This window comes from Leucopleurus acutus (assembly GCF_964270905.1).
Source record: "Leucopleurus acutus genome assembly, chromosome: 14".
NCBI classification, from domain to species: Eukaryota; Metazoa; Chordata; class Mammalia; order Artiodactyla; family Delphinidae; genus Leucopleurus; species Leucopleurus acutus.
In genome coordinates, this window is record NC_139156.1 from 53409064 (window position 1) to 53432624 (window position 23561).

Consider the following 23561-nt stretch of genomic DNA (forward strand, 5'->3'; position numbering starts at 1 on the left):
CACGAGTGTCAGAATAATTTTTTTTAAACAATATGGAGCTCCAAGTCTTCCTGGACCCCTCACCCAGAGTGTGAGAACCGCTGGGGCTGGGGCTGGCCTCCCCGACCAAGCCCTGGGGGACAGACCCTGTCTGTCTGGCGCAGGGGTGAAGGGCTGAAACCAGGCAGCCAAGCTGCAGGGTGGCCGGACATTAGGGAGGTCATCTGGAGAGGAAACAGGGTCTCTTCGTGGCAATGGTCACTCAGTGGGCAACCAGGGCCTTTCCTTGGAGCAGCTGGTGGCAGCAGCCAGAAGCCTGGAAAGAGCAGGGACCTGAGCAAGCTGAGTGGGCACCCCAGACTGGGGATCAAAACACTCCGAAAGCTGAGAGTCACACATGCCCGAACTGCTGCAGTGGGTGTGTAGGGCCCAGTCGCCCATCCCTGGGAGGCCAAATCTGAAGCTGGGGCGGCCATATCCCTTATTTCCACCTGCCACTTTCCAACAAGCCCGGTTATCCCATGGTGCCCTGATGGGCTTCTGATGCATCAGCACAGACCCTGCCTTGGAACTGTGTGTCCTGGGATATGCTGCTGCCCTCGACCCTCCCAGGCTCACCACTCAGACTTCAGGGTGTGGATGAAAGAGATACAGGGGACACTCATTTAATTCCAGCTGCTGTGAGGGCCCCTCTCCAGAGTATCAGGACGACAAATTCCTCAAAGCCGCTTTTTTTTTTTAATGCTTCCTGGGCCCTGCAGAATAGACTGGCACAGGCCCCAGCAGCTAGTACAGGTAAACAGGGAAAACACAGAGAGGGGGTTCATCGAACCTCTCCTCAGGGTCAACCTCTGCCTAGCCCCACGTCCCGACCCCTCCCCAAACCTTACCCATGCAGGAAAGCCCAGCCTCAGCTCTCCCAAATTCCAGGACATACGCAGAGTCTGAGGCAGCACCAGAAGTGTAGCTCTGACCCAGGATCCTGATGGCCCCGCCACGGCTCGCAGCCACGCAGCACAGGCTGACAGAGCCCAAGAAGGGAGGAGCTGGTCCCTCCAGCTATCCAGCTGATAGACATCAGGGCTCTAGGAACTTCTCCCTGGCTACTGGGCGAGCGAGACGTAACAGACCTCCAGGAGCCTGCCCAGGCCCACTTACTCTCAGATTACCAGCCTGCGGCCTCCTGAGGAAAAACCACAGCAACGCCCAGCCAGGCCCAGCCCTGGCCAACCCCACCAGGCCCAAGAATGGAGGAAATGGGCTTCCCAGAATACTTGGCTGGTAAGCACTTTGCTGAGAGCCGTCAGCGTGAAGGCAGCAGTCCCAAACCAGGGTATCACGCTAACTCAGGGGCTGCACACACTGCTTCTCAAACCTGAAGGGTGTATGCTTCACAGTAACCCCACGAGGGACAGGAAGGGCAGATTCTTCTCACTTCACAGATAAGAAAACCAAATCCAAGAAAGAAAGAAAGAAAAAACATCAAAGACTTGTCTAGGTCACTCAGCTAGAAAGTAGGTACAACTCTAAAGCTGGCCTCACCACTCTCCACTCGAGGTGCTGGACAACATTACTCATCGTTATGTTTCATCGGCACTAAACATTTCCTACTAGCCAGGCCCTTTGCTGGTCCAACACAGCCACTTGTCCTGTCTGAACCAAAAAAAAAAAAAAACATGCCCTTAAGGGAGAAAACAGATGTTGAGACATTATGAATATCCCACTGCTATAATGAAGATAAGACAAATCAGGAATGCTGGCATTCACTTAGACCAAAGATTTTCAAAGCACAGGTCTACACAGTCCCCTGAGGACTCCGATGACCAGCCAAGAATGGGACCACTGCTGTAGACCACCATTACCTCTCCCTCTATTCCAGGTAGGAGAGAAAACAGAAGCCCTGAAAAAGGAGGAGACAAGCCTAAGGATAGTACGTTAACCACGAGCAGAAGAACCTGAAGTCCCACCACCTCCACCAGTGTTTCTTGACCCTGCTGGAAGTCACCAGGGACAAAGTCGGTGACAACCACAAAATCAAGGTCCACAGGGTAGCCAGCTCTTTGACACCCTGCAAGCGTGGCCCGGGTGGAAAAATGCAATTAACAAAGGGGTTCTAAACCACTTCGCAGGACAGAGAACCACCCCAGCCCCATATTCAAGCCTGTCCTCGTGTGGCTCCATCCTTTAGTAACTTTACCACCTTACCTTTCCATACCCCTAGGCTTGCAGGCTCAGCCCCAGAGTCTCACAGGTGGAAGGGGAAGGGCAAGGCCTATAGAGGTGCTTCTACATGCTCCTGCTTCCAAGAAAGGTGGCTGCCCCTACTCGCCACATACAGATAGAGCATGAGGAAGTCCAAGAAGTCCAAGGGCTCATGTGCCAGGGCAGAGAGAAAGAGCAGGAGCCTGCTTCACTTCCCATAGGCAATAATATCCCTCCTTAAAGGCCACCAGGACCCAGCAGCAGGAAACAGGAATCCTGGAACCCAGTTTACAGCCCCTAGCACCAGGCTAGGAGCTAAACAAGTGCTTAGTAAGAATCCCTGGCCTGGGACTCATCACTAGTCCTTGGGCTCATAAACTAATGCATGAATAAATGAATGAGCAAAAGAAGACCCAAGGGGCTCAAATAACTTGCCCAGGGTCAGAGGAGCAAGCTGCTTCTGCAGACAACCTCTTACTACCCTAATAAGCATTTTTGTTCACCATACCTCTGCCCTTCAAATGTGGCACCTCAATTCATCTTTAACCTAAATGACATTTCTTTGACTAATTCATGATCGATGTTCATGGTGACACAGAAACATACGACACTCAGACCCAGACCTTGGGAAGTCACAGAGACGGCACAGTGGTGGGCAGGTGGCAGGCATCAGTGCTGTTCACCAAATGTTCCCAGTCCTCTTTTGCTCCCCACCCTGCAGGGAAGTACGTGGCCATGTGACTGCTTCGACCATTGAAATGCCACTTCCGGGTGGAAGCTTTAAGAGCCAGGGTGAGATTCATCATGTTCTCTGTCCGTCTGTCCAAGTGACCAGGAACATTTCACTTAATCAGCATGGGTCCCAGGGTGAGAACAACATAAAACAGACATGCGATGGATGTGGTATAAGAAATAATCCTTTGGTGCTTTAATTCTCCGAGATTTGAGGATTGTTACCACAGCAAACTCTGATCTATCTAGACAGATACAGGCAATGACTCGCTCTTACTGTGCATGGCCGTGCCGGTCTTCCCATTCCCTGGCCTTAGGGAGACAAAAGCTACATCACCAGTCAACCTGCTATGTGCCCAGATAGTTGAGATGCTTTCAGAAGCAGGGAACATAAGGGCACCTGCACTGAAGAACTTACTAGTTCCTCTGTGGGCCAGGCTTGTTCAGTGTATTAATCAACTTTATTCACTTCTGAGAGGAAGGCATTATCTAATTAGGTATGAGGAAATCCGGTTCACATTCAGACCTTAAGCAAGTTACTCTGTGACCTCTCTAGGCCACAGTTTCATCATCTGTAAAATGGGACGTTAACATTATCTACCATACTGTGTCGTTTCACGGATTAAATGAATGAATACAAGTAAAGCTTCTAGGATAGTATGTGGTGTAAGTCTCAATCATTAAGTCTCAATAAACTTAACTATTACTACACATTTTAAAACCAGCAAAGGTTTCCCAGGACCGGCACAATGGCACTTTACAGGCATTGCCAAACTGAATTCTATCTCAGTTGAAGTTAAACAAGTAACAAGTCAAATCCCTGAGCACACTGTAACCTAGAGTGAGACCTCAGGAAATGTTTCCACAAGCCAGAGCTTCCAGAACTCCCTGCTCCCTCCCCTCCTTGGGAATTCACTACCACCAGGACCTGCTGGGCAGGGCCCCCTCCTCTCCCACACAGAACACGTGCTTTGTCCTCCCACTCCCAGTCACCGGAAGGGAGGCGCCCTCACCTGTCCTCAGAGATTTGCACAGCTGCCCAGCTGGTAAAGGGGGGAACTTCCCTGGGCAGCCAACCCTTCTGCAGCCCCTTTCTTCCTAGAGGCTGCCGCAAACCTCCAAATGCACCAGTGGCCTTGAACTCCTGTTTGCCTGAATAATGCTGCTAAGCAGGGATCAAGCTCAGATTAATAAACGCTACAGAGCATCTACTACATGTCCAGCCTGGGTTCTAAGACCACACAGAGCTGACAGCCAGCTGTGAGCCTGGAACAATGCTTGCAACAGCTCCTGGCACCCCACAGACTCTCAACCATGCTTTGCTGAATGAACTGAAGACCATGTTTGGTAGTCCAAAAGTGGAGTTCAGAGATGTGGGGATGCAATAAGAGGGGAGGGGAAATCCGTCTGGTAGCCGGGGCTTCCAGGGCCTGACCCCCAGACGTTATGGATCCTCAGGATGAGACAAAGCGTGGAGACAGCTGAGAGAGGAGGTAAAAGGGCAAATGGGGCCATCATGGAGGAATATGCGCCTCATTCTGAGGGCGCCAGGGCCCAGGGGGATCCCTGGAAACAAGGGTGCTTCGGCCTTCCACACGGCTGACCGAATGTAGAGGGAATGTAGGGGTGCTGGGGTGCTCTGATGGCCTAGGCCCCAGGTTTCCCTTCACCAACAGGGAGGGGTGACCTGAGCACTCTGCAGGCACTAACTTCCCCTACTTTGAGGTCAAGGGGAAGGGGGAAGGCTACTTTTGAGGATTTGGCAAGCAGCTCCACCCACTCCTATCAGCCCCAAGGCAACCCCCATCTCAGAAGAGAGAAGGACTCCTACGGAGCAGGCCATGGGAGAGAGCACACCTGCAAAGGCTCCAATGCAATGCCCTGAACTCACGGCCCAGGATGACCGGATGCCCCCAGACCCCAGCGCGCTGCTACACAGCGCCGCAGCCAGCCGCCAGGGCAGTACCGGGGCCAAACATTTCCCGACTCCTCACAGCACCGACCCCTTCTAGCCTGAGACCAACTTCTTCGTGCCTCCCGGATTCGTGTCCCAGCAGTCCCGGTACCCAAGTGTTCCTGCACACACACACACACACACACACACACCCCATACCCACTGGCGGCAGTGTCCCTACACACACACACACACACACCATACCCACTGGCGGCAGTGTCCCTACACACACACACACACCATACCCACTGGCGGCAGTGTCCCTACACACACACACACACACACACACCATACCCACTGGCGGCACCACCACTCCTCCCTGCAGGAGCAGTGGCCCCGGGACAAGCCAACTCCGCAGCCACAGACCCAACTCGACCAAAGCTCCAGTTAGATCAGGAGTCGGGCTTTGCTCCAAAGCACAACCCCAAACGACCAGCACGGAGAAGCTGGATCACCACCTACTCAAACTCCGCCCGCCCCAAACCCGTGCAGGGCAGAGTGGTACACACCGCCGGGGTGGGCGACTTGGAGCACACTCGAGGCGGGGCGGGGAAGGGGACCGCCCTCCCCAGTCCGCGCCGCCCTCCACCCCTGGCCTGAGCTCCGGGCAGCCGAGGGTCCGTGACGGAAACGAAAGGAGTGCCCAACCCAAGGCTCGAGGCTGGGGAGAGGGGCAGAGCCCAGAACCGCGGCGGTCCGACCCCTCCCTCCCCGAGTGCTCCCACTCGCGCCCGGTCGCAGCAGGCACCCGTCCGGGGACACGGACAGGGCGAGGGCGGCAGAACCCCGAGCGCCAGCCGGGTCGCCCGCTGTGGCTCTCACTCCGCCCGGCGCCCGAGTTCGGCTCAGCGGGGTCCGGGCCAAGGCCTCCGGCCCCTCACGGGCGATCTGGGCAGACAAAGCCAGCGCCGCCCGCCGGGCCGCCCCCGGGGCAGGGGCGAGGGAACCGGAGGGACCTATACTGGACATGGGGAGCAGTCCTAGTCCCCAGAGGGCGCTCAGGGGGATCGGCCTCAGACAATGAGGGCGGCAGGGCCCGACGCTCCAGCGGGGACTCCGCGCTCTACTCACCCGGGCGCGGCGGCGGCGGCGGCGGCGGCGGCGGCTACGACGACTGCAGCGGTGCGGCCGGGCTGGGCCAAGGAAGTTAGAGCAAGTTCGGCGGCGCTGGGCGGGAGGGCGCGACTCAGGCCATCCGAGCGCGGGGGCGGGGCGCGGAGGGGCGGGGCCGGGGGCGCGGCGCCCGGCGGCGGCTGAGAAAGGGGCGCCACTTCCCTGCGCCGCCCGGCGCGGCCCCGCCCTCCACGCCCCGCCCCCACCGCTCGCCCCGCCCGGCCTTCCAGCCCGCGCCTGGGCAGAACCCGCGGCGCCCGGTCCCCGGCCCGCCCCTTTGTCCCGCTTTGGGCGGGGCCGCAGGCTGGGGGCGGCCCTGGTCGGCGCTCGCCCCTTGGGTGAGCGGGGCAGGCTGAGGCCGGACCCGCACCCAGCGTTTGGGGGCCGGAGCAATACGTGGACGCCACGTCGGCCTTGTCACTGACCCCACCGGAACCCAGCCTGAGAGAAGCGCGAGTTGTGGGTGCCACAACTCGGGGCTACGGGGGTGACCGGGTAGAGAGGTGAGCGCAGGGTTAGAAAAATGGCTGAATTGAAAGTGCTGGAAGGCATTCCTGCCGGGCCTCGGAGACTGGGGTTGGGGGTGGGCTTCAAGACTGGGGTAGTAAATTAACATTTATTCTTTGTAAACCGGCCGGTAAAGACTGGCTGCTTGTAGCCTTCGTGCTAAAAATACCACGCTCTCTTTCGACTGCCTGCCGAGATTTGTCCCTCACCTTCATCCTGACAAGATGGCTGAGAGGATTCTTGCGGGGGGAGGGGGTACTGAAGGTACAGCCTGTGTTAGAGAGGTATTCACACCGCTGGCTGGGCTCTGATGTTAAAAAGGCTGACCTCTGGGGTCTCAATCCACCTATCTGAAAAATGAGGCCCAGGCACGCCTCACTTTTTAATGAGCCTTAAACTCATTCAGATGGAGGAGGGCTAAGCGATTTGTTCTGGGGACAGCAGGAAACTCGGATCTGTTAAAATTGGGTCAAGAGACTAGTTGCACCACATTCTAGTAAAAGCAACCAACAGGTTAAGTCCAACGTAAGGAGGAGATCTTGAACTGTTCAGTCCATTCCCAGTTTTTTCTTATTAAGGGGGATGCAGTCTGCTTGTGACACCCCAGGCAGCTCAGAGACCTCCTTGCAGAACCTGTCTATCCATTCATCCTCTAGCAGATAGTGGGTGCTTGACTGAGCGCCTGATCTGTGGCCAGGCCCTGTTCTGATGCTGAGGATTCAGCAGTAAACGAGACAGCTGAAGCCTCTTGCTACATAAGGCCGATTTTCGGTGGAGGACACATTATTGCAGGTTGAAATAAATGCTGGGACAAAAACAAAGGACTGGGATAGAGAACAAGAGCAGTTTGTACTTTAGGTAGAGCCATCAGGAAAAATGTCTTTGAGGAGGTGATGGTGAAATTGAAGTCAAGAAAATGAGGAGATAGCTTTGGGAAAAGCCAAGCAGAGACATTCCAAGTCAAGAACAGTTTGTGCCGAGGCCCTGAGAAAGGTAAGCTGTGAATGTGTGAAGGAGCTGAAAACAAAACCTTGTGGCCGGAGTTCAGCAAGCCTGGGAAAAAGAACAAGGATGAAGTGGGGAAGTGGGCAGGGACCAGGCCATGCAAGACTGTGTTTAGGAATGGAGACTGTTTATTAAACCATCGAGGGTGGGCTTCCCTGGTGGCGCAGTGGTTGAGGGTCCGCCTGCCGATGCAGGGGACGCGGGTTCGTGCCCCAGTCTGGGAGGGTCCCACATGCTGCAGAGCGGCTGGGCCCGTGAGCCATGGCCGCTGGGCCTGCGCGTCCGGAACCTGTGCTCCGCAACGGGAGGGGCCACGGCAGTGAGAAGCCCGCGTAATGCAAAAAAAAAAAAAAAAAAAAACAGTAAAAAAACCATTGAGGGGTTTTATGCAGAAGACTGTGTTCTGATTTTCTGCTGTGTGAAAATAAATTGGGCGGGTGGCAGGCACAAATAAAAGCAAGGAGATAATTAGACTGTTATGGCAACCCCGGCCAAAACTAATGGTGGTTTGGACCAAATTGGTGGCCACACTAAGGTGAGTAGTTGAAAGATGCTGTTTTGGACATGGACACTGATAGGATGGATGTAGGGGCAGGGAATAGAGAAACCAAAGATAACTTTGAAGTTTCTGGCTGGAGTAAGTGGGTGAACAGTGTCTCATTTATTGGGTGGAGTAGCCTAGAGGAAAGGGACTACAGTTCAGGGAGACACATCAAGAATTCTGTTTTAGGGGCTTGCCTGATGGCGCAGTGGTTAAGAATCCGCCAGCCAGTGCAGGGGACAGGGTTTCAATCCCTGGTCCGGGAAGATCCCACATGCCTCGGAGCAACTAAGCCCGTGTGCCACAACTCCTGAGCCTGCACTCTAGAGCCTGTGAGCCACAACTACTGAGCCCGCGTGCCACAACTACTGAAGCCCACGCGCCTAGAGCCCATGCTCCACAACAATAGAAGCCACCACAATGAGAAGCCCACGCACAGCAATGAAGACCCAACACAGCCAAAAATTAATTAATTAATTTAAAAAAAAAGAATTCTGTTTTAGTCATGTTGAGTTGAGATGCCCGTCAGAGATCCAGTTCAATTGTCCAGTCACTAGGTGCTCAGAAGAGAGGCCTGGGCTGGGGGTGGGGCTTTGGGAGGCATCATTTTAATGATGGTAAACACCGTGGGATCTGAGGGAGTCACCTAGGTTGAGGAGGTGGATGCAGAAGAGGAGAGGGTTCAAGAGGGACCCAGAGGAGTCAGACAGAGGAGCCAGAGCAGGAAAGAAGACTGAAAAAGAGGCTGGGGAGGTGAAAGGAGAACCGGGAGAGTGCTATGTCCCGGAGACTGACAAAGCAGTGTTTCCAGAAAAGAGTGGTCAGCTGTGCTAGATGCTACTTCCAGCTCAGATAAGATGAAGAAGGGAAAGATCCTTTGACTCTGGCCACATGAATGTCATTGGTGCACATGATAAGGACAGTGTTCCAGGAGTAGTGGGGTGGCAGCCAGACCATGGTAGAGCTATAGTGTTTGGACAGCTTGTCCAACAGGGAACACAGAACAGGGAGAGGTCTAGAAAGGGATGTGGAATCATAGGAGGCTTTGCCAGAGAATGCTAGATGACCCTAATAGCCATTCTCCCCCATTTCCTTTATTATAGACTTTACAGTTCTAGCTGGCCACATGGCTTGCCTGAATAAAAGCAAGTTTCTAGGACTCCCTCATGGCTGTGTGTGGTCACATGACTCAGTTCCAGCCAACAGGAAGAAAGTGGAGGTGTCCACGTGCAACTTTTGAGAAGTAGCTTTAAAGGGAAGTGGTGTGCTTATCTCAGCCATTGCTCTCTCCTGCTCACTGGAATATGTAAATAGAGCTGCAGACAGCCTATTGAACTTTGAAGCCGTAGCCATGTGTTGAGGATGTTAGTGCAACAAGTTAGAATAAATCCGGGTTCCTAATGTTTAGGGAGCCACCGTACGTGCTCTGGGCTATTACCTCTTGATTTTGTATTTGAGAAAAAGAAATTTCTGTCTTGTTTAATCCTCTGTTTTCCAGTGCTCATAGCCATATCTAATTTTTACTTCTGTTAGGATACAAAGGGTTTTGTTAAAATATGGAAGTTACTAGAGCAGGTTTGAAGAGTCATAGGAATGATGCAGGAGTGATGATTCTGAAGAAAAGGTGGAAGGAGATGTTATGTAAGCATGAATGGTGAGGACACCTCTGGTAGAGGGATGACTCCACCATTATTAAAAAGGGGGGTGTGGAGACAGAGAAGATGTTTCCAGGGAAAGTTGCAATTGGGAAGATGGTCATCCACACCTGATGATTTCTGGTTAACCCTGGATGTGAAGGAGGTCCTGAGCCTAGAACAAGGAGGAGAGAGTAAGGCCAGCTTTGTGAATCATGGACCCGATGATGTTGGAGGTCCTGCCAGCCTGAGCAGCCTCAGGGAGACAGCTGCTTTCTGGAACAGTTGGCCACACTGCTGCAGGGCATGAAGAGGGTGAGGGGAGTGCCCACAAAACCGGCAAGGCCTCCACCCCTCCCCCACCAGGCCTCACTGACAGTTACTTATGACACTCGCCTGCCATTTCCAGCTGCCCTTTGAGACCCACCAAGCTTTACCTGACCCATTTTTACAATAATACGGCTTCAGAAAGCATCAGGGACACTCAAAGCAGGGCAGGCCCATTTTCTCTTCCTTTCTTAAAAAGTAAAAAGAATTGCAGTGGTGATCATTTTGAAAGGTATAGAAATGTCAGATCTCTATGTTATGCACCAGGAACTGCCATAGTGTTGTAGGTCAGTTATATACTTCAAAAAGCAAACAAGCTCATAGAAAAAGAGATCAGATGTGTGGTTACCAGAGGTGGGGGGGTGGGGAGACGGGGAATTGGATGAAGGTGGTCAAAAGGTACAAAATTCCAGTTGTGAAATAAAGAAGTACTAGGGATGTCATGTACAACGTGATTAATTAACACTGCTGTATGTTACATATAAAAGTTCAGAAAGTAAATCCTAAGAGTTCTCATCATAAGGAAAAAATATTTTTTATTTTTCTTTTATTTTGTATTTGTATGAATTGATGGACGTTCACTAAACTTATTGTAATCATTTCATGATGTATGTAAGTCATATCATTTTGCCATATACCTTGAACTTACACAGTGCTGTATGTCAGTTACATCTCAATAAAACTGGAAGAAAAAAAAGTACAACGTAACCAAAAGACAAAATAAATTAAAAGAATTGAGATATGGACAGTCCCAACTCATAAAAGGGCTGTATTGTAAACAGTGACTTAGTTTCCGGGCTAGCCCCCAGAACTGTAATTGCCAAGAATATAACTGAATTATTGCACAGACTGCAAGCCTTAGGTATAGATTATGGGAACAAAAAACATTACAAGGAGGGGTAAAAGAAAGAAGCTGAGAGTTTCTTCTCCTCCTGGACCTGGAGTTGGCTATAAATTTTAAATGGAGGAGCTTGGCCTTTATCATCCTCAGACTTCCTCCTTACCCTCCTGTCCCAGTCTGGTCCCTATCCCAGTGCTGCTTTTACTCTCCCCGGGCTCCGCTCTGTAGCGCCTCTGTGTGTGTGTGTGTGTGTGTGTGTACAAGCTGGGGGGCAGGGGGACGATGAGGGGAAGCAGCTTGAATAGAAGAGGAACTTGGTGTCCAGTGCTCCTAATTCTCAGCCTCTGGATCTTGAGCAAAATACTTTACATCTCTGAGCCCTACTTTTCTTATCTGTGAAGTCAAGATAATAATAAAACTCACCTCACGAGCTTATAGTAAGAATCAAATGAAATAATGTTTATAAAATATGAGCTGGAAGGAACTCTTATTTGTTTTCTGGGAACCACCAGACAACCAAGGATCTTCACTTTAGTCAGGATGTTTTGGTTGGAAGTGAGAAAAACCTATTCAAATTAGCTTAGGCCAAAGGAGGGAAGATTACTGGAAGGATACTCAGGTCACACACAGAATCAAAAGACGAACTGGAAACCAGATTGACTCTGAACACTAGGGGCTGATCCTGTGGGCTGCCCAGTCCAAGACCCCCTTCTTCTGCCTCTCCTAGTGCTCAGAGTTTGCCCCATGTTGGAGATGTGACTCCGAATAACTACACTCTAGGTTGGTTTGAACAAATCCCAAGGGAGGCCTCTAATTGGCCCAGCTCTAGTCACGTGCCCAGTCTTGGACCAATCACTGTGGCAAGGGAGAGAGGTTTCCGTAACTGAACCAGGTGTAGGTCAATATTCCCATCCCTGTGGTCTGTAGAGCAACACCCATGCCAAAGAGGTGGTGTTGCAGGACCAACATCATAATTCCGGCAAAGTCTTACAGTATATGCCTGGTTTTCCTCAGGCCCTAAGCCATCTCTGAAAGGTTTTAGGCAGAGTAGTAACATTATTACATTTGTGCTTTTAGAAGATCCCTAAGGCTGCAGTAGGGAGAATGGATTGGAAGGAGCAAGATTAAAAAATAGGAAGGAAACTGTTACAATGGTTCAGGAAGTCGGTGATGAGATCTAAGAGGTGAACAGATTCAAAATATATTTAGGAGGTAGAATTGAGGGGTGACTAATAGGATGGTGACTGATAGGATTCTGGCTGCATAGATGGTGATGCTGTTTACTGAGACCAGGAATCCAAGTGACTCTGTGTGTGTGTGTGTGTGTGTTTCGTGAGGGGTGACAACTTGGACCTCTTCCATTTGAGGTGTCTGGACAGAGAAAAGAGGTCCAGTTTGCTGTTTGAAGTTCAGGAGAGACATATAAGCAAAAACTGTGCATTTGGGAGTTGTACTAATCAAAACTTGTGTTCAGCTCCTGTAACATCAACCCAACCACATTGCTTTGACTACATAGGGTTTGTTGCATTTTGCTGCTATACTCATTGAAAACTCTGACATAACGCACAGTCTGAAGGTAAGTAGAGTAAGGCTGGTCAGCAGTGCCACAGTCATTCAGGTCCCAGGTCCGCTCTGTCAGTCTGCTCTGGCTCTCCTTACTGGGAAGCTTGCATCCTCAGAGCCAGCTGTGGTCATACCATGGCTGCTCCAGCTCCAGCTTCCTACCTTCATTCCATATAGGCAGGAGAAAGAGCAAAAAAGGATGAAAGAGTAGCACCTATGTTAGGACAGCAAAACTTCCCCAGAAATCCCTGCCGACTGCTGCTTATGCCTCATTGGCCAAGTCTGGTCGCATGGCAATCCATAGCTCCACAGGAGGCTGGGAAATGTAATTTTTAAAAATTAGGTTATATATGTTATATATATTTTACCACAATAAAAAAAAACAACATTTTAATGCTAAAAAAAAATTAGGTTCCGAGCCTGTTTGAAAGAAAGAAGAGGAGAATGATTATTGAGAGAGCTGCCCAGAGATGATGATTAAAACCATGAAAGTAGAGGAAATTATCCTGGGACTGGGAGTTGAGAAGGAAAAACGACAGAGGCAGAATCCTGATGAATGTGGAGACAGACGACTAGGAAGAGAAAAAGGAGAGGGATTAAGGAGCCTGAGAAAGAGCAGCCAGTGAGATAGAAGCAAAGCCAGAAGGATGGTGTGTGTGCAAGTCAAGGGAAATGAATGTTTCCGGAAGGAAGGAGTGGCCCCCAGTTTCTAGTGCTGCAAGGAAGGCTGCGAGACAAGGCTGAGGAGTGACCACCGGTGTTGGGAGCTTCAGAGAGCTGGGCCAGTGGATAGTTGGGTCACAAGCCTGTTAAGTGGGCTGGAGAATAAATGAGGATCAGAGTGAGGTCTTTAGCTGGAAGATGATGAGGGTAAGAGGCTGAGGGAGAGGTTTGTTTGTTTAAGAAAGAGACTTGAATATGTTTAAATGATGTAGGGAAGAGGCAGTAGAAGAAGAGAAATTGAAGAGTCTGAAGGAAAAAAGATGATGCTTGCTGGAGAAGGTGGGAAGGATTGGGGTTCAGAACAAGAGGGCAGCGAAAGACTGGAGGACAGATAGGCCTCCATGGAGACAAGAGGATGGGGGAAGAGCTGAGTGAGATGCAGATGTTTGTGGATTTAGTGGGGGTTCCTGAGTGAAGGCTTCCTTTTTTTTTCTGAAAATAGGAGGAATAGGTCACCTGTTTAAGGAAAGTGGATGTTTGGTGGGATCCAAGGATTTCAGAGAAACTTAGTAGAAAGTGAGAGAGGCTTCTGAGGAGGGGCAGACAGAAGGATTTGAGGAAGGATTGGGAGCCCAGGTGAGGATGGCGAACCAGAGTCAGAGTTACAGCTCAAATGGCACAGCCTTCATCAGTCTTCAGCGGCTGGGGTAAGTCCAGATGCAGAGAGCACAGGCAGTAGGATTGATCAAAGTTTGAGGGTCTGCTAGAAAGGCATGATAGAAAAACAATAGTGCCGAGGATTGAAGAATATTGGAAAGAAAGCACTGAGGTGTCGTATCATGAGTCTTGGGTGGTAGGGGAGAGAAGTGACAGCTGGAAGGGCCAGTAGGTGGGAAGAAAGGAGAAGGTAGGGGTGAGGCAGGAGGGCCCTCATTGACCACAGAAGACAGGAATGGTTGCACGTGGCTACGGTCAGACAGAGGGATGTATCCACGGGAGTGAGTGATCAGGATGAAATGAAGGAATCAGTGGCCCTTGCAGTGAGGAAGTCAGGGCCAAGAGGCCAGTGGGAGGATGGGTCGCCCCAGGAAGTATGGCAGGACTTGGCTGAGCCAGGTGCTAACGTCTTTGGTAGACCTTTCACTCCGAGCTGTTTTGAATTGATGTTGCCTTTCTTGAAAAGATCAGGGAGCCCTAGAGAAAGGTGAACAGAAAAGAAATTAATTTCTTGGCCTGTCACCCAATGCCTGCCCTATTTGTTCCAGAACCATCTATTTTTTTTTTTAAATCTGCAGGACTTCCCTGGTGGCACAGTGGTTAAGAATCCACCTGCCAATGCAGGGGACACGGGTTTGAGCCCTGTTTCGGGAAGATCGCACATGCCACGGAGCAACTAAGCCTGTGCACCACAATTACTGAGCCTGTGCTCTAGAGCCCGCGAGCCACAACTACTGAAGCCCGAGCACCTAGAGCCCACTGAAGTGGGAAGCCACTGCAGTGAGAAGCCCGCACACCGCAGTGAAGAGTAGCCCCCACTCGCCTCAACTAGAGAAAGCCCGCACACAGCAATGAAGACCCAACACAGCCAAAAAAAAAAGAATAAATAAAATACATGAAATTTTTTAAATGTTAAAAAAAAATCTGCAATTTCCCAAGGGCTTCTTGCTCCTATTTGCATCTGCAGCCACAGCCCTGAGACCTCTGTCCTCAGACAGTGTCCCCTACCACACTATAAAGATTTGTGATAGGAACCCATGTGTTAGCACACGACACAGTGGAGCATACTTTAATGATGGAGGCCAGGACTCTTATAGATGATGGTGACAAGGAGTCTTATCACCCCTTAGTTGTCCAATCCATAAATTGAAGGTGGGAGGGAGAGGACAGTTGTTTAGTAGGTAACCTCCCAGAGCCCTTCTAACCCTGACTGCCTGTGAGTCAACCCTACTGTTATTTCTCCAAATGGAAGAAGACGGTTTTGCCAAAGAAGGAAGTCCAGATGTGGCCAATAAGACACCAGAGGGAGGAGGCCAATCAGAGAGGTCGAGAGCAAGGTCAGACTGCCTAGGTTCAACCCCAGCTTTGCCCCCTGAAAGCTCTGTCCACCAGGGGAACTGTGGACTATGTGCAAATGTGAAAATCACTTGACAGTGAAAAATTTTTTTCTTCTGAAATAATCTCATGTGAACTGACTTTCACAGAGCTATGCATTTGTAGGACAAATGTGGAAAGTAGGCTCCGAGGGAGTCACTCTCCGCATAAGTGGTAGAATCAGAAGTGTTAGCTTTATGTCCAGACCTTTGTGTCTCAGTCTTCCACCCAAGACTGTAGAGTCACGAACACACGGATTTGGGGGTCCGCTAAGCCCCTGGGACCCCTATGTATGTTCAGGCCCTGCCAGGAAGGACCCTGATAGGAACCCCTAGGAAGGGGAGAAAGAGGCACCAGCCCCACCCACCTGAAGCAGAGCAGAGCACAGGTGGATGCTGCAGGCATCACAGGTGCCTCTGCCTGTCCCTCGCACGGCTCTGGGGACTTTTCCCTGGTCCCCTGGGAGAACCTGGCCTTCCCTGGAGAGCAGTGTGGGACAGCTGCTGCCGCATGCACACACTGCCATCTAGAGGCAGCCGGCTGAACTGAGTTTACAGAGCCACAGCTGGGTGTGTTGGGGCAGGAGACAAGGTCTTTCAGTCTTGGTCTGAAGATTCCTTCCTGGAGCACTTGTTCTCCTGGCTCCCTCTTCTAGTTACCCACTCAGGCAGCACCACATGTTGTAGTGGCAGGACCACGCACCTACTCCTCTGAGTGTCCTGATCTCCCCTCCCTGTAATTGTTGCTGCTCTTCCCCGTGCCCCCATCTCCACAGGGTCTCTGAGGTCTCTGCTGTTCCTGTGTCTTTAGATGCCTTCCCTGGCCACACTTCATGTTTATCACCAGACTTGCTCTCTCTCCTGAGCCCCAGCCCCAGTCTAGAAGGAAAATCTGATCCCATCATCCCCTTCCCCCAGACCATGAGAAATTCATTTCACTGAACATTCTTCAGAGGCCGACCACACCTGGTCACTATAACCACATCTGAGCAGGTCTCTGTAATCACATCTCTGACCACAGGCCTCCTTCACACTCGGTGACCCAGTCTGTCACCTCTAGTGTAGTGGTGACCACACAGACTGCCCTTCAGGACCAGGTATGGAATCTGATAGGAAGGAATTGCCCCGGGTAGAAGGGAGCTACCTCAATCAGGGTTCTTGGGCCCAAAGCTCACCAAATCCCCCTTTGCTCATTTCTGGACAACTAATGAGTGATCCCGGCTCCAGCCTCCCCATGGGGTCAATTGAGGCCTCCCTTGGAATAACCTCACAGTTCAATTTCTCCCCCCACCCTGTCCTGCTTCCCTCACTTCCTGCGCATAAATCTCCGGATCAGCTTCTGTTTTCTGTGCACTTAGCCTCAGCACATGTCATCACCTGAGCTCAGAACATCTTTTGCCCATTCCTTTTGCCTGTGTGAGAACACTCAGGGAAGTAGAAACTAGCCAGCCTAGCCCCTCAGCCAGGCTCTTCAGGAGAACGGGCCTGGGTGTCCCCATGTCACCAGCTCCCAGATGGTCACTCATGCTCTGGCACCAGTGTCTCACTTTGTTTCTCCGGCTCCAGCTGCTTCTGGCCAACTGGTCCCCAGCTTCCCCTCGGGCCCTGCCTGAGGTCTGCCCACTGTCTCCTCTGTGAGTCTTCAGCCCTTGCCCCCTTCATCTCTCAGGCACATTTATGTACCCCAAGAGTGAGATGCTGATTGCTTTGCTCAGCTGTCACCATCCACATCCCTTCTTGGGCAGAACTTTTGTGCCAGCCTTGCAGGTTGGCATTCCTTGCATGTCTGGCCAGCCTATGAGGTCCTGACTCAGAGTCCAGGACCAGTGATTCTGGTCCAGTCACTCTGCCCAGGACGGACAGTTTGGGGTACAGAGCTCTGGTGAGACCAGAGCTGCGTGGCCAGCTCTCTGAGATCCCCAGGAGAGGGCAGTGATGGGTGACAAATGGGTACATAGTGTCGTGTCTATCGAGTCTGCTGCTAGGGCTGCTGACTCGAGATAATGAACAAATTTAGACCTACACGTTAGCATTTGTCATTTTCGGGATGAGTTTCGGTATGAGTATGCAGATCTGGTTTTGTGATGATTATATTCTTATTTGTCGATTTTTTTTTTTTTTTTTTTTTTTTTGCGGTATGCGGGCCTCTCACTGCTGCGCCCTCTCCCGTTGCGGAGCACAGGCTCCGGACGCGCAGGCTCAGCAGCCATGGCTCACGGGCCCAAGCCGCTCCGTGGCATGTGGGTTCTTTCCGGACCGGGGCATGAACCCATGTCCCCTGCATCGGCAGGCGGACTCTCAACCACTGTGCCACTAGGGAAGCCCCTTATTTGTCGATTTTTAAATGTGTTTGAAACATTTATGAGACTGAAGCATTAGAATTGGGAAGAGTGTAATTGATTACATTTAACTTCAATTGTTCAGGGAACTCTACTTTGTTAAAATTATAAAAAGTCAATTTGTTAGTTATACCAATAGTATGTGAATATTTAGAGAAACGTTAACTGTTTCAGTTTTCCTACATTGCACGTGAGACAAGGTGCGGAGTTGGCTATGTTTCTCTGTGGGTAAAGAGCTCCTTAGGCATTAAAGAGCAGCTGTGGGGAGCCCATGGGGTGCTGGGAGCCAGTCCAGGGAGCAGGACCTTCACTGTCTATGCACCAGGAGGTGGGAGGGTGTCTGTCCTGTGCTCTGCCCCATGGCCCAGCTGGGGCCGGTGAGGGGCCTGACCCTGTGCACTTGGGTGAGGGGTTCACTGCTGGTGGCCCCCAGCCCTCACCCCACATAGGCCCAAAGTTACCCCAAGGTTCTCTTGAGTCACAAATGTTGGGATAGAAATGAGAGCCAGATAAGAGCAGCCAAGGCCTCTGCCTGGCAGATGCTTCAAAGGCTTTCTGCTTGAAAGGGCAAGCCTCACGGCCCACCCCAGGAGCTGGCTGTGTCTCCAGGCCCAGCTCCCAAGCCCCTCCTGTCCGGAGGGTGCTGGCCGCCTCCTCCTTTTGAGTATGATCGGTGCTGGGGTAAGGGCCTGGTAGCAGAACTGGCCTTCTGTCCCCCTAAACAAGCACAGTCAGGAAGGGCACAAGGAAGGCCCAGTGCCAACTGGGTCCACTGTCAGGGAGAGCAGCTCTCCCAGCTGCTTATCTGAATTTGCATTCCTCTCCAGGCCTCTGCCTGTGCAGGCCCACAGGGCTTCCCTGGCTCCTCAAACCATACTGATTTAATAGAGCTTAATGTGGCCCAACTTTCATGCCACATCTATAACCCTCTCTGAGGGGCTGAGGGTGAGGGCACAAAAAAACTTCTGATCAGTGAATCAGATATGGAGGTTTACTAAGTGCACAGGATAATGCTATTTTATTACTTTGTTAAAAATATTTAATTAGTTAATGCATTCATATGTATTAAAGTTCAAAAGGGCATTAAAAGGGACATTTTCCTCTCACCTGTGCTCCCAGCCACCAGTACCCTATTCCTAGAAGCAAATACTGTTACTGGTTTTTCATGTATTTTCCTATCAATATGTTATGGCAGACACTGTTGGTTGAACCCTAAAATCCATTCTGTTTTCTTTTTTTAGGGATAGAGTCACCAAAGTTTGGCAACATATAAAGCCATCCATGAGAAAGACTACATTTCCCAACCACTCTTGCAGTTAAGTACAGGCATACCTCATTTTACTGAGCTTCACTTTATTGTGTTTTTTACAAATTGAAGGTTTGTAGGAACCTGCATCAAGCAAGTCTATAGGTGCCATTTTTCCAACAGCATTTGTTCACTTTGTGTCTCTGTATCACATTTTGGTAATCCTAGCAATATTTTAAACTTTTTCATTATTATTATATTTGTTATGGTGATCAGTGATCTTTGATGCTACTATTGCAAAAAGATTATGACTTGCAGAAGGCTCAGATGATGGTTAGCAGTTTTTGGCAGTATTTTTAAATTAAGGTATGTACACTGTTTTCTTTGACATAATGCTACTGTCCACTTAACAGACTACAGTATAGTATAAACATAACTTTTGTATGCACTGCAAAACCAAAAAATTCATGTGACTCGCTTTATTGCTATATTTACTTTATTGCAGTAATCTGAAGCTGAACCCACAATATCTCCAAGGAATGGATGTACGGCCCTTAGTCCTGGCCAAAGGTATGTGAGCAAAAGTTATATGTGCTTCTTCCAGGTCATACCTTAAGGGAAAGAAGTATGTTTAGCATTTGACAAAATTCAACATCCTTTCATGATAAAAACTCAACAAATTAAGTATGGAAGGATTATTCCTCACCATAATAAAGGCCATATATGACAAACCCATAGCTAACATCATACTCAATGGTGTAAAGTTAAAAGCCTTTCCTCTGAGATCAGGAACAAGACAAGGATGCCCACCATCACCATTTCTATTCAACATAGTACTGGAAATCTTAGTCATAGCAATTAGGCAAAAAAAAGAAATAAAAGTCATCCAAATCAGAAAGGAAGAAGTAAAAGTATCTCTGTTTGCAGATGACATGATATAGAAAACCCTGAAGACCACCAAAAAAACTGCTATAACTGATAAATGAATTCAGTAAAGTTGGAGGATACAAGATCAACATACAGAAATCAATTGCATTTCTATACATTAACAACAAACTATCTGAAAGAGAAAGAAAGCAATCTAAGCTTTCTAAGTTAATACACATCTAAGCTAATAGACATCTATAGAAAACTCCATACAACAGCTGCAGAATACATTCTTCTCAAGTGCCTATGAAACATTCTTCAGTAGAGACCATATGTTAGGCAATCAGATAAGTCTTAAAAAATTAAAAGGATTGAAATCATACAAAAAGTTTGTTTTCTGACCACAATGGAATGCAATTAGAAATCATTACCAGAAGGAAATTTGAGGAATTCACAATTATGTGGATATTAAACAACATACTCTTAAACAACCAAGAGGTCAAAGAAGAAATCACAAGGGATATTAGGGAATATTTTGAGATTAATGAAAACAAAAACACAGCATACCAAAATTTATGCAGCCAACACAGTGCTCAGATGGAAAATTATAGCTGTAAACATCTATATTTTATTTTATTTTTATTTATTTATTTATTTATTTTTGCAGTATGCGGGCCTCTCACTGTTGTAGCCTCTCCCGTCGCAGAGCACAGGCTCTGGATGCGCAGGCTCAGCAGCCATGGCTCACGGGCCCAGCCGCTCCGCGGCATGTGGGATTCTCCCAGACCGGGGCACGAACCTGTGTCTCCTACATCAGCAGGCGGACTCTCAACCACTGCGCCACCAGGGAAGCCCAACATCTATATTTTAAAAAGAAAGATCTCAAATCAATAACCTAACCTTACACCTCAAGACACTAGAAAAAGAAGAGCAAACCAAACCAGACACAAACAGAAGGAAGGAAATAATAAAGATTAGTGCCAAAATAAATGAAATAGAGAGTAGAAGAAATATAGAGAAGAAATCAACAAAACCAAAAGTTGATTCTTTGAAAGGATCAACAAAGTTGACAAATCTTTAGCTAGACTAGTAAAAAAGTAAAAGACTCAAGTTGTTAAAATCATTAATAAAAGAAGGGCCATTATTTTATTTTCAGAAATAAAATGATTATAGCAAAAAAATAAAGCAATTGCATTTACAATAGCATCCCCAAAAAACAATAAAATATTTAGGAATAAATTGAACCAAGGAGGTGAAAGACCTGTACACTGAGAAGTATAAGACATTGATGAAAGAGACTGAAGAAGACACAAATAATAAAAAGGAAAAAGAAGACACAAATAAATGGAAAGATATTCCATATTGCTTGATTGTAAGAATTAATATTGTGAAAATGTCCATCCTGCCCAAAGGAATTTACAGATTCAATGCAGTCCCCATCAAATTTCCAATGGCATTTTTTAAGGATATAGGAAAAACTATCCTAAAACCCCAAATAACCAAAGCAATCCTAAGAAAGAACAAATCTGGAGGCATCACACTTCCTGATTTTGCACTATATTACAAAGCTATAGTAATCAAAATAGTATGATACTGGCATAAAACAGGCACATAGACCAGTGGAACAGAATAGACAACAGATGACATGATAATCTGTGTGGTTTTAAAATAGATATCAAGTTGAGGAAGATCCCCTCTTTTCCTGTTTACTGAGGAGTTTTATTATGAGTAGGTTTTGGATTTTGTCAAATGCTTTTTCTGCATCTATTGATTTGATCATGTGGCTTTTTTCTTTAGCCTGTTGATGTGATAGGTTACATGAATTGATTTTTGAATGTTGAACCAGCCTTACATACTAGGATAAATCCCACTTAATTGTGGTGTATAATTCTTTTTATATATTGTTGAATTTGATTTGCTAATATTGTGTTGAGGATTTTTGCATCCATGTTCATGAGAGATATTGGTCTGTAGTTTTCTTGTAATGGCTTTGTCTGGTATTGGTATTAGGGTAATGCTGCTATCATAGAATGAGTTAGGAAGTATTCACTCTGCGTCTGTCTTCTGAAAGAAATTGTAGAAAATTGGTATATTTTCTTATTTATTTATTTATTTTTGGCTGTGTTGGGTCTTTGTTGCTGCACGTGGGCTTTCTCTAGTTGCAGCGAGCAGGGGCTACTCCTAGTCACGGTGCATGGGATTCTCGTGGTGGTGGTTTCTCTTGTTACGGAGCACGGGCTCTAGGCACGTGGGCTTCAGTAGTTGTGGCACGTGGGCTCAGTAGTTGTGGCTCACGGGCTCTAGAGTGCAGGCTCAGTAGTTGTGACACATGGGCTTAGTTGCTCCGCAGCCTGAGGGATCTTCCCGGACCAGGGCTCAGACCCCTGTCCCCTGCACTGGCAGGCAGATTCTTAACCACTGTGCCACAAGGGAAGCCCGAAAATTGGTATATTTTCTTCTTCAAATGTTTGGTAGAATTCACCAGTGAACCCATCTGGGCCTAGTGCTTTATGTTTGCAAAGTTATTAATTATTGATTCAATTTCTCTAATAAATATAGGCCTCTTCAAATTGTCTATCTTTTCTTGTGTGAGTTTTGGCAGATTATACCTTTTGTGGAAATGGTCCATTTCATCTGGTTATCAAATTTGTGCATATAGGGTTGTTCATAGTATTTCCTTAATATCCTTCTAATGGCCATGGGATCTATAGTGATGTCCCTTCTTTCATTTCTTATGTTAGTAATTTGTGTCCTCTCCATTTTTTTCTTAGTTAGCCTGGCTAGAGGCTTATCAATTTTATTGATCTTTTCAAAGGATAAACTTTTGGTTTAGTTGATTTTCTCTATTGATTTCCTATTTTCAATTTACTTGGTTTCTGTTCTAATTTTTATTTCTTTTTTTCTTCTTACTTTGGATTTAATTTACTCTTCTCTCTCTAGTTTCTTAAGGTAGAAGTTTAATTATTGATTTTAGATCTTTCTTCTTTTCTAATATGTGCATTCAGTGCTATAAATTTCACTCTAATCACTGCTTTCACTGTACCCCACAAATTTTGTTAAGTTATATTTTCATTTAGTTAAACATATTTTTGAGATTTCTTCTTTGACCCATGTATTATTTAGAAGTGTGTTGTTTAATCTTCAAGTATTTGGGGATTTCCAGCTATCTTTGTGTTATTGATTACTAGTTTAATTCCATTGCAGTCTGAGAGCAGACACTGTATGATTTCTTTTCTTGAAGAACAGAAGTTACGTTTGATGGCCCAGACTATGCTCTGTCTTGGTGAGTGTTCCATGTGAGCTTGAGGAGATTGTGTATTCTGCTGTTGGACAAAGCAGTCTATCAGTGTCCATTATATACATTTGATTGATGACTGTTGTTGATTTCAACTATGTCCTTACTGGTTTTTTGCCTGCTGGATCTATCCATTTTCTGATAGATGGGTGTTGAAGCCTCCAACTGTAATGATGGATTCATCTGTTTCTCCTTGCAGTTCTACTGATGTTTGTCTCATGTATTTTGATGCTCTGTTGTTAGGCGCATACATATTAGAATTGTTTTGTGTTCTTAGAGAATTTACCCCTTTATCATTATGCAGTGCCCTTCTTTTTCCCTGATAGCTTTCCTTGCTCTAAAGTTTGCTCTGTCTGAAATTAATATAGATACTTCTGCTTTCTTTGGATTAGTGTTAGCATTGTATGTATTTCTCCGTCCATTTTTTTTTCTTTTAATATTTTAAAAATAAATAAATTTATTTTTGGCTGCGTTGGGTCTTTGTTGCTGCACGTGGGCTTTCTGTAGTTGCGGCGAGCCGGGGCTACTCTTTGTTGAGGTGTGTGGGCTTCTCATTGCGGTGCCTTCTCTTTGTTGCAGAGCACGGGCTCTAGGCACATGGGCTTCAGTGGTTGTGGCATGCGGGCTCAGTAGTTGTGGCTCGTGGACTCTAGAGCACAGACT

At 48.1% G+C, this 23561-nt stretch overlaps 1 long non-coding RNA gene across 1 annotated transcript; it reads left to right on the top strand.

The window, feature by feature from the left end:
- The first annotated feature begins 6331 nt into the window (after positions 1-6331).
- Positions 6332-10326, top strand: LOC309971686. The gene is made up of 3 exons (XR_014326753.1): positions 6332-6483; positions 7346-7480; positions 9137-10326. It is a non-coding gene; the product is annotated as an uncharacterized lncRNA (long non-coding RNA).
- Positions 10327-23561: the final 13235 nt, after the last annotated feature.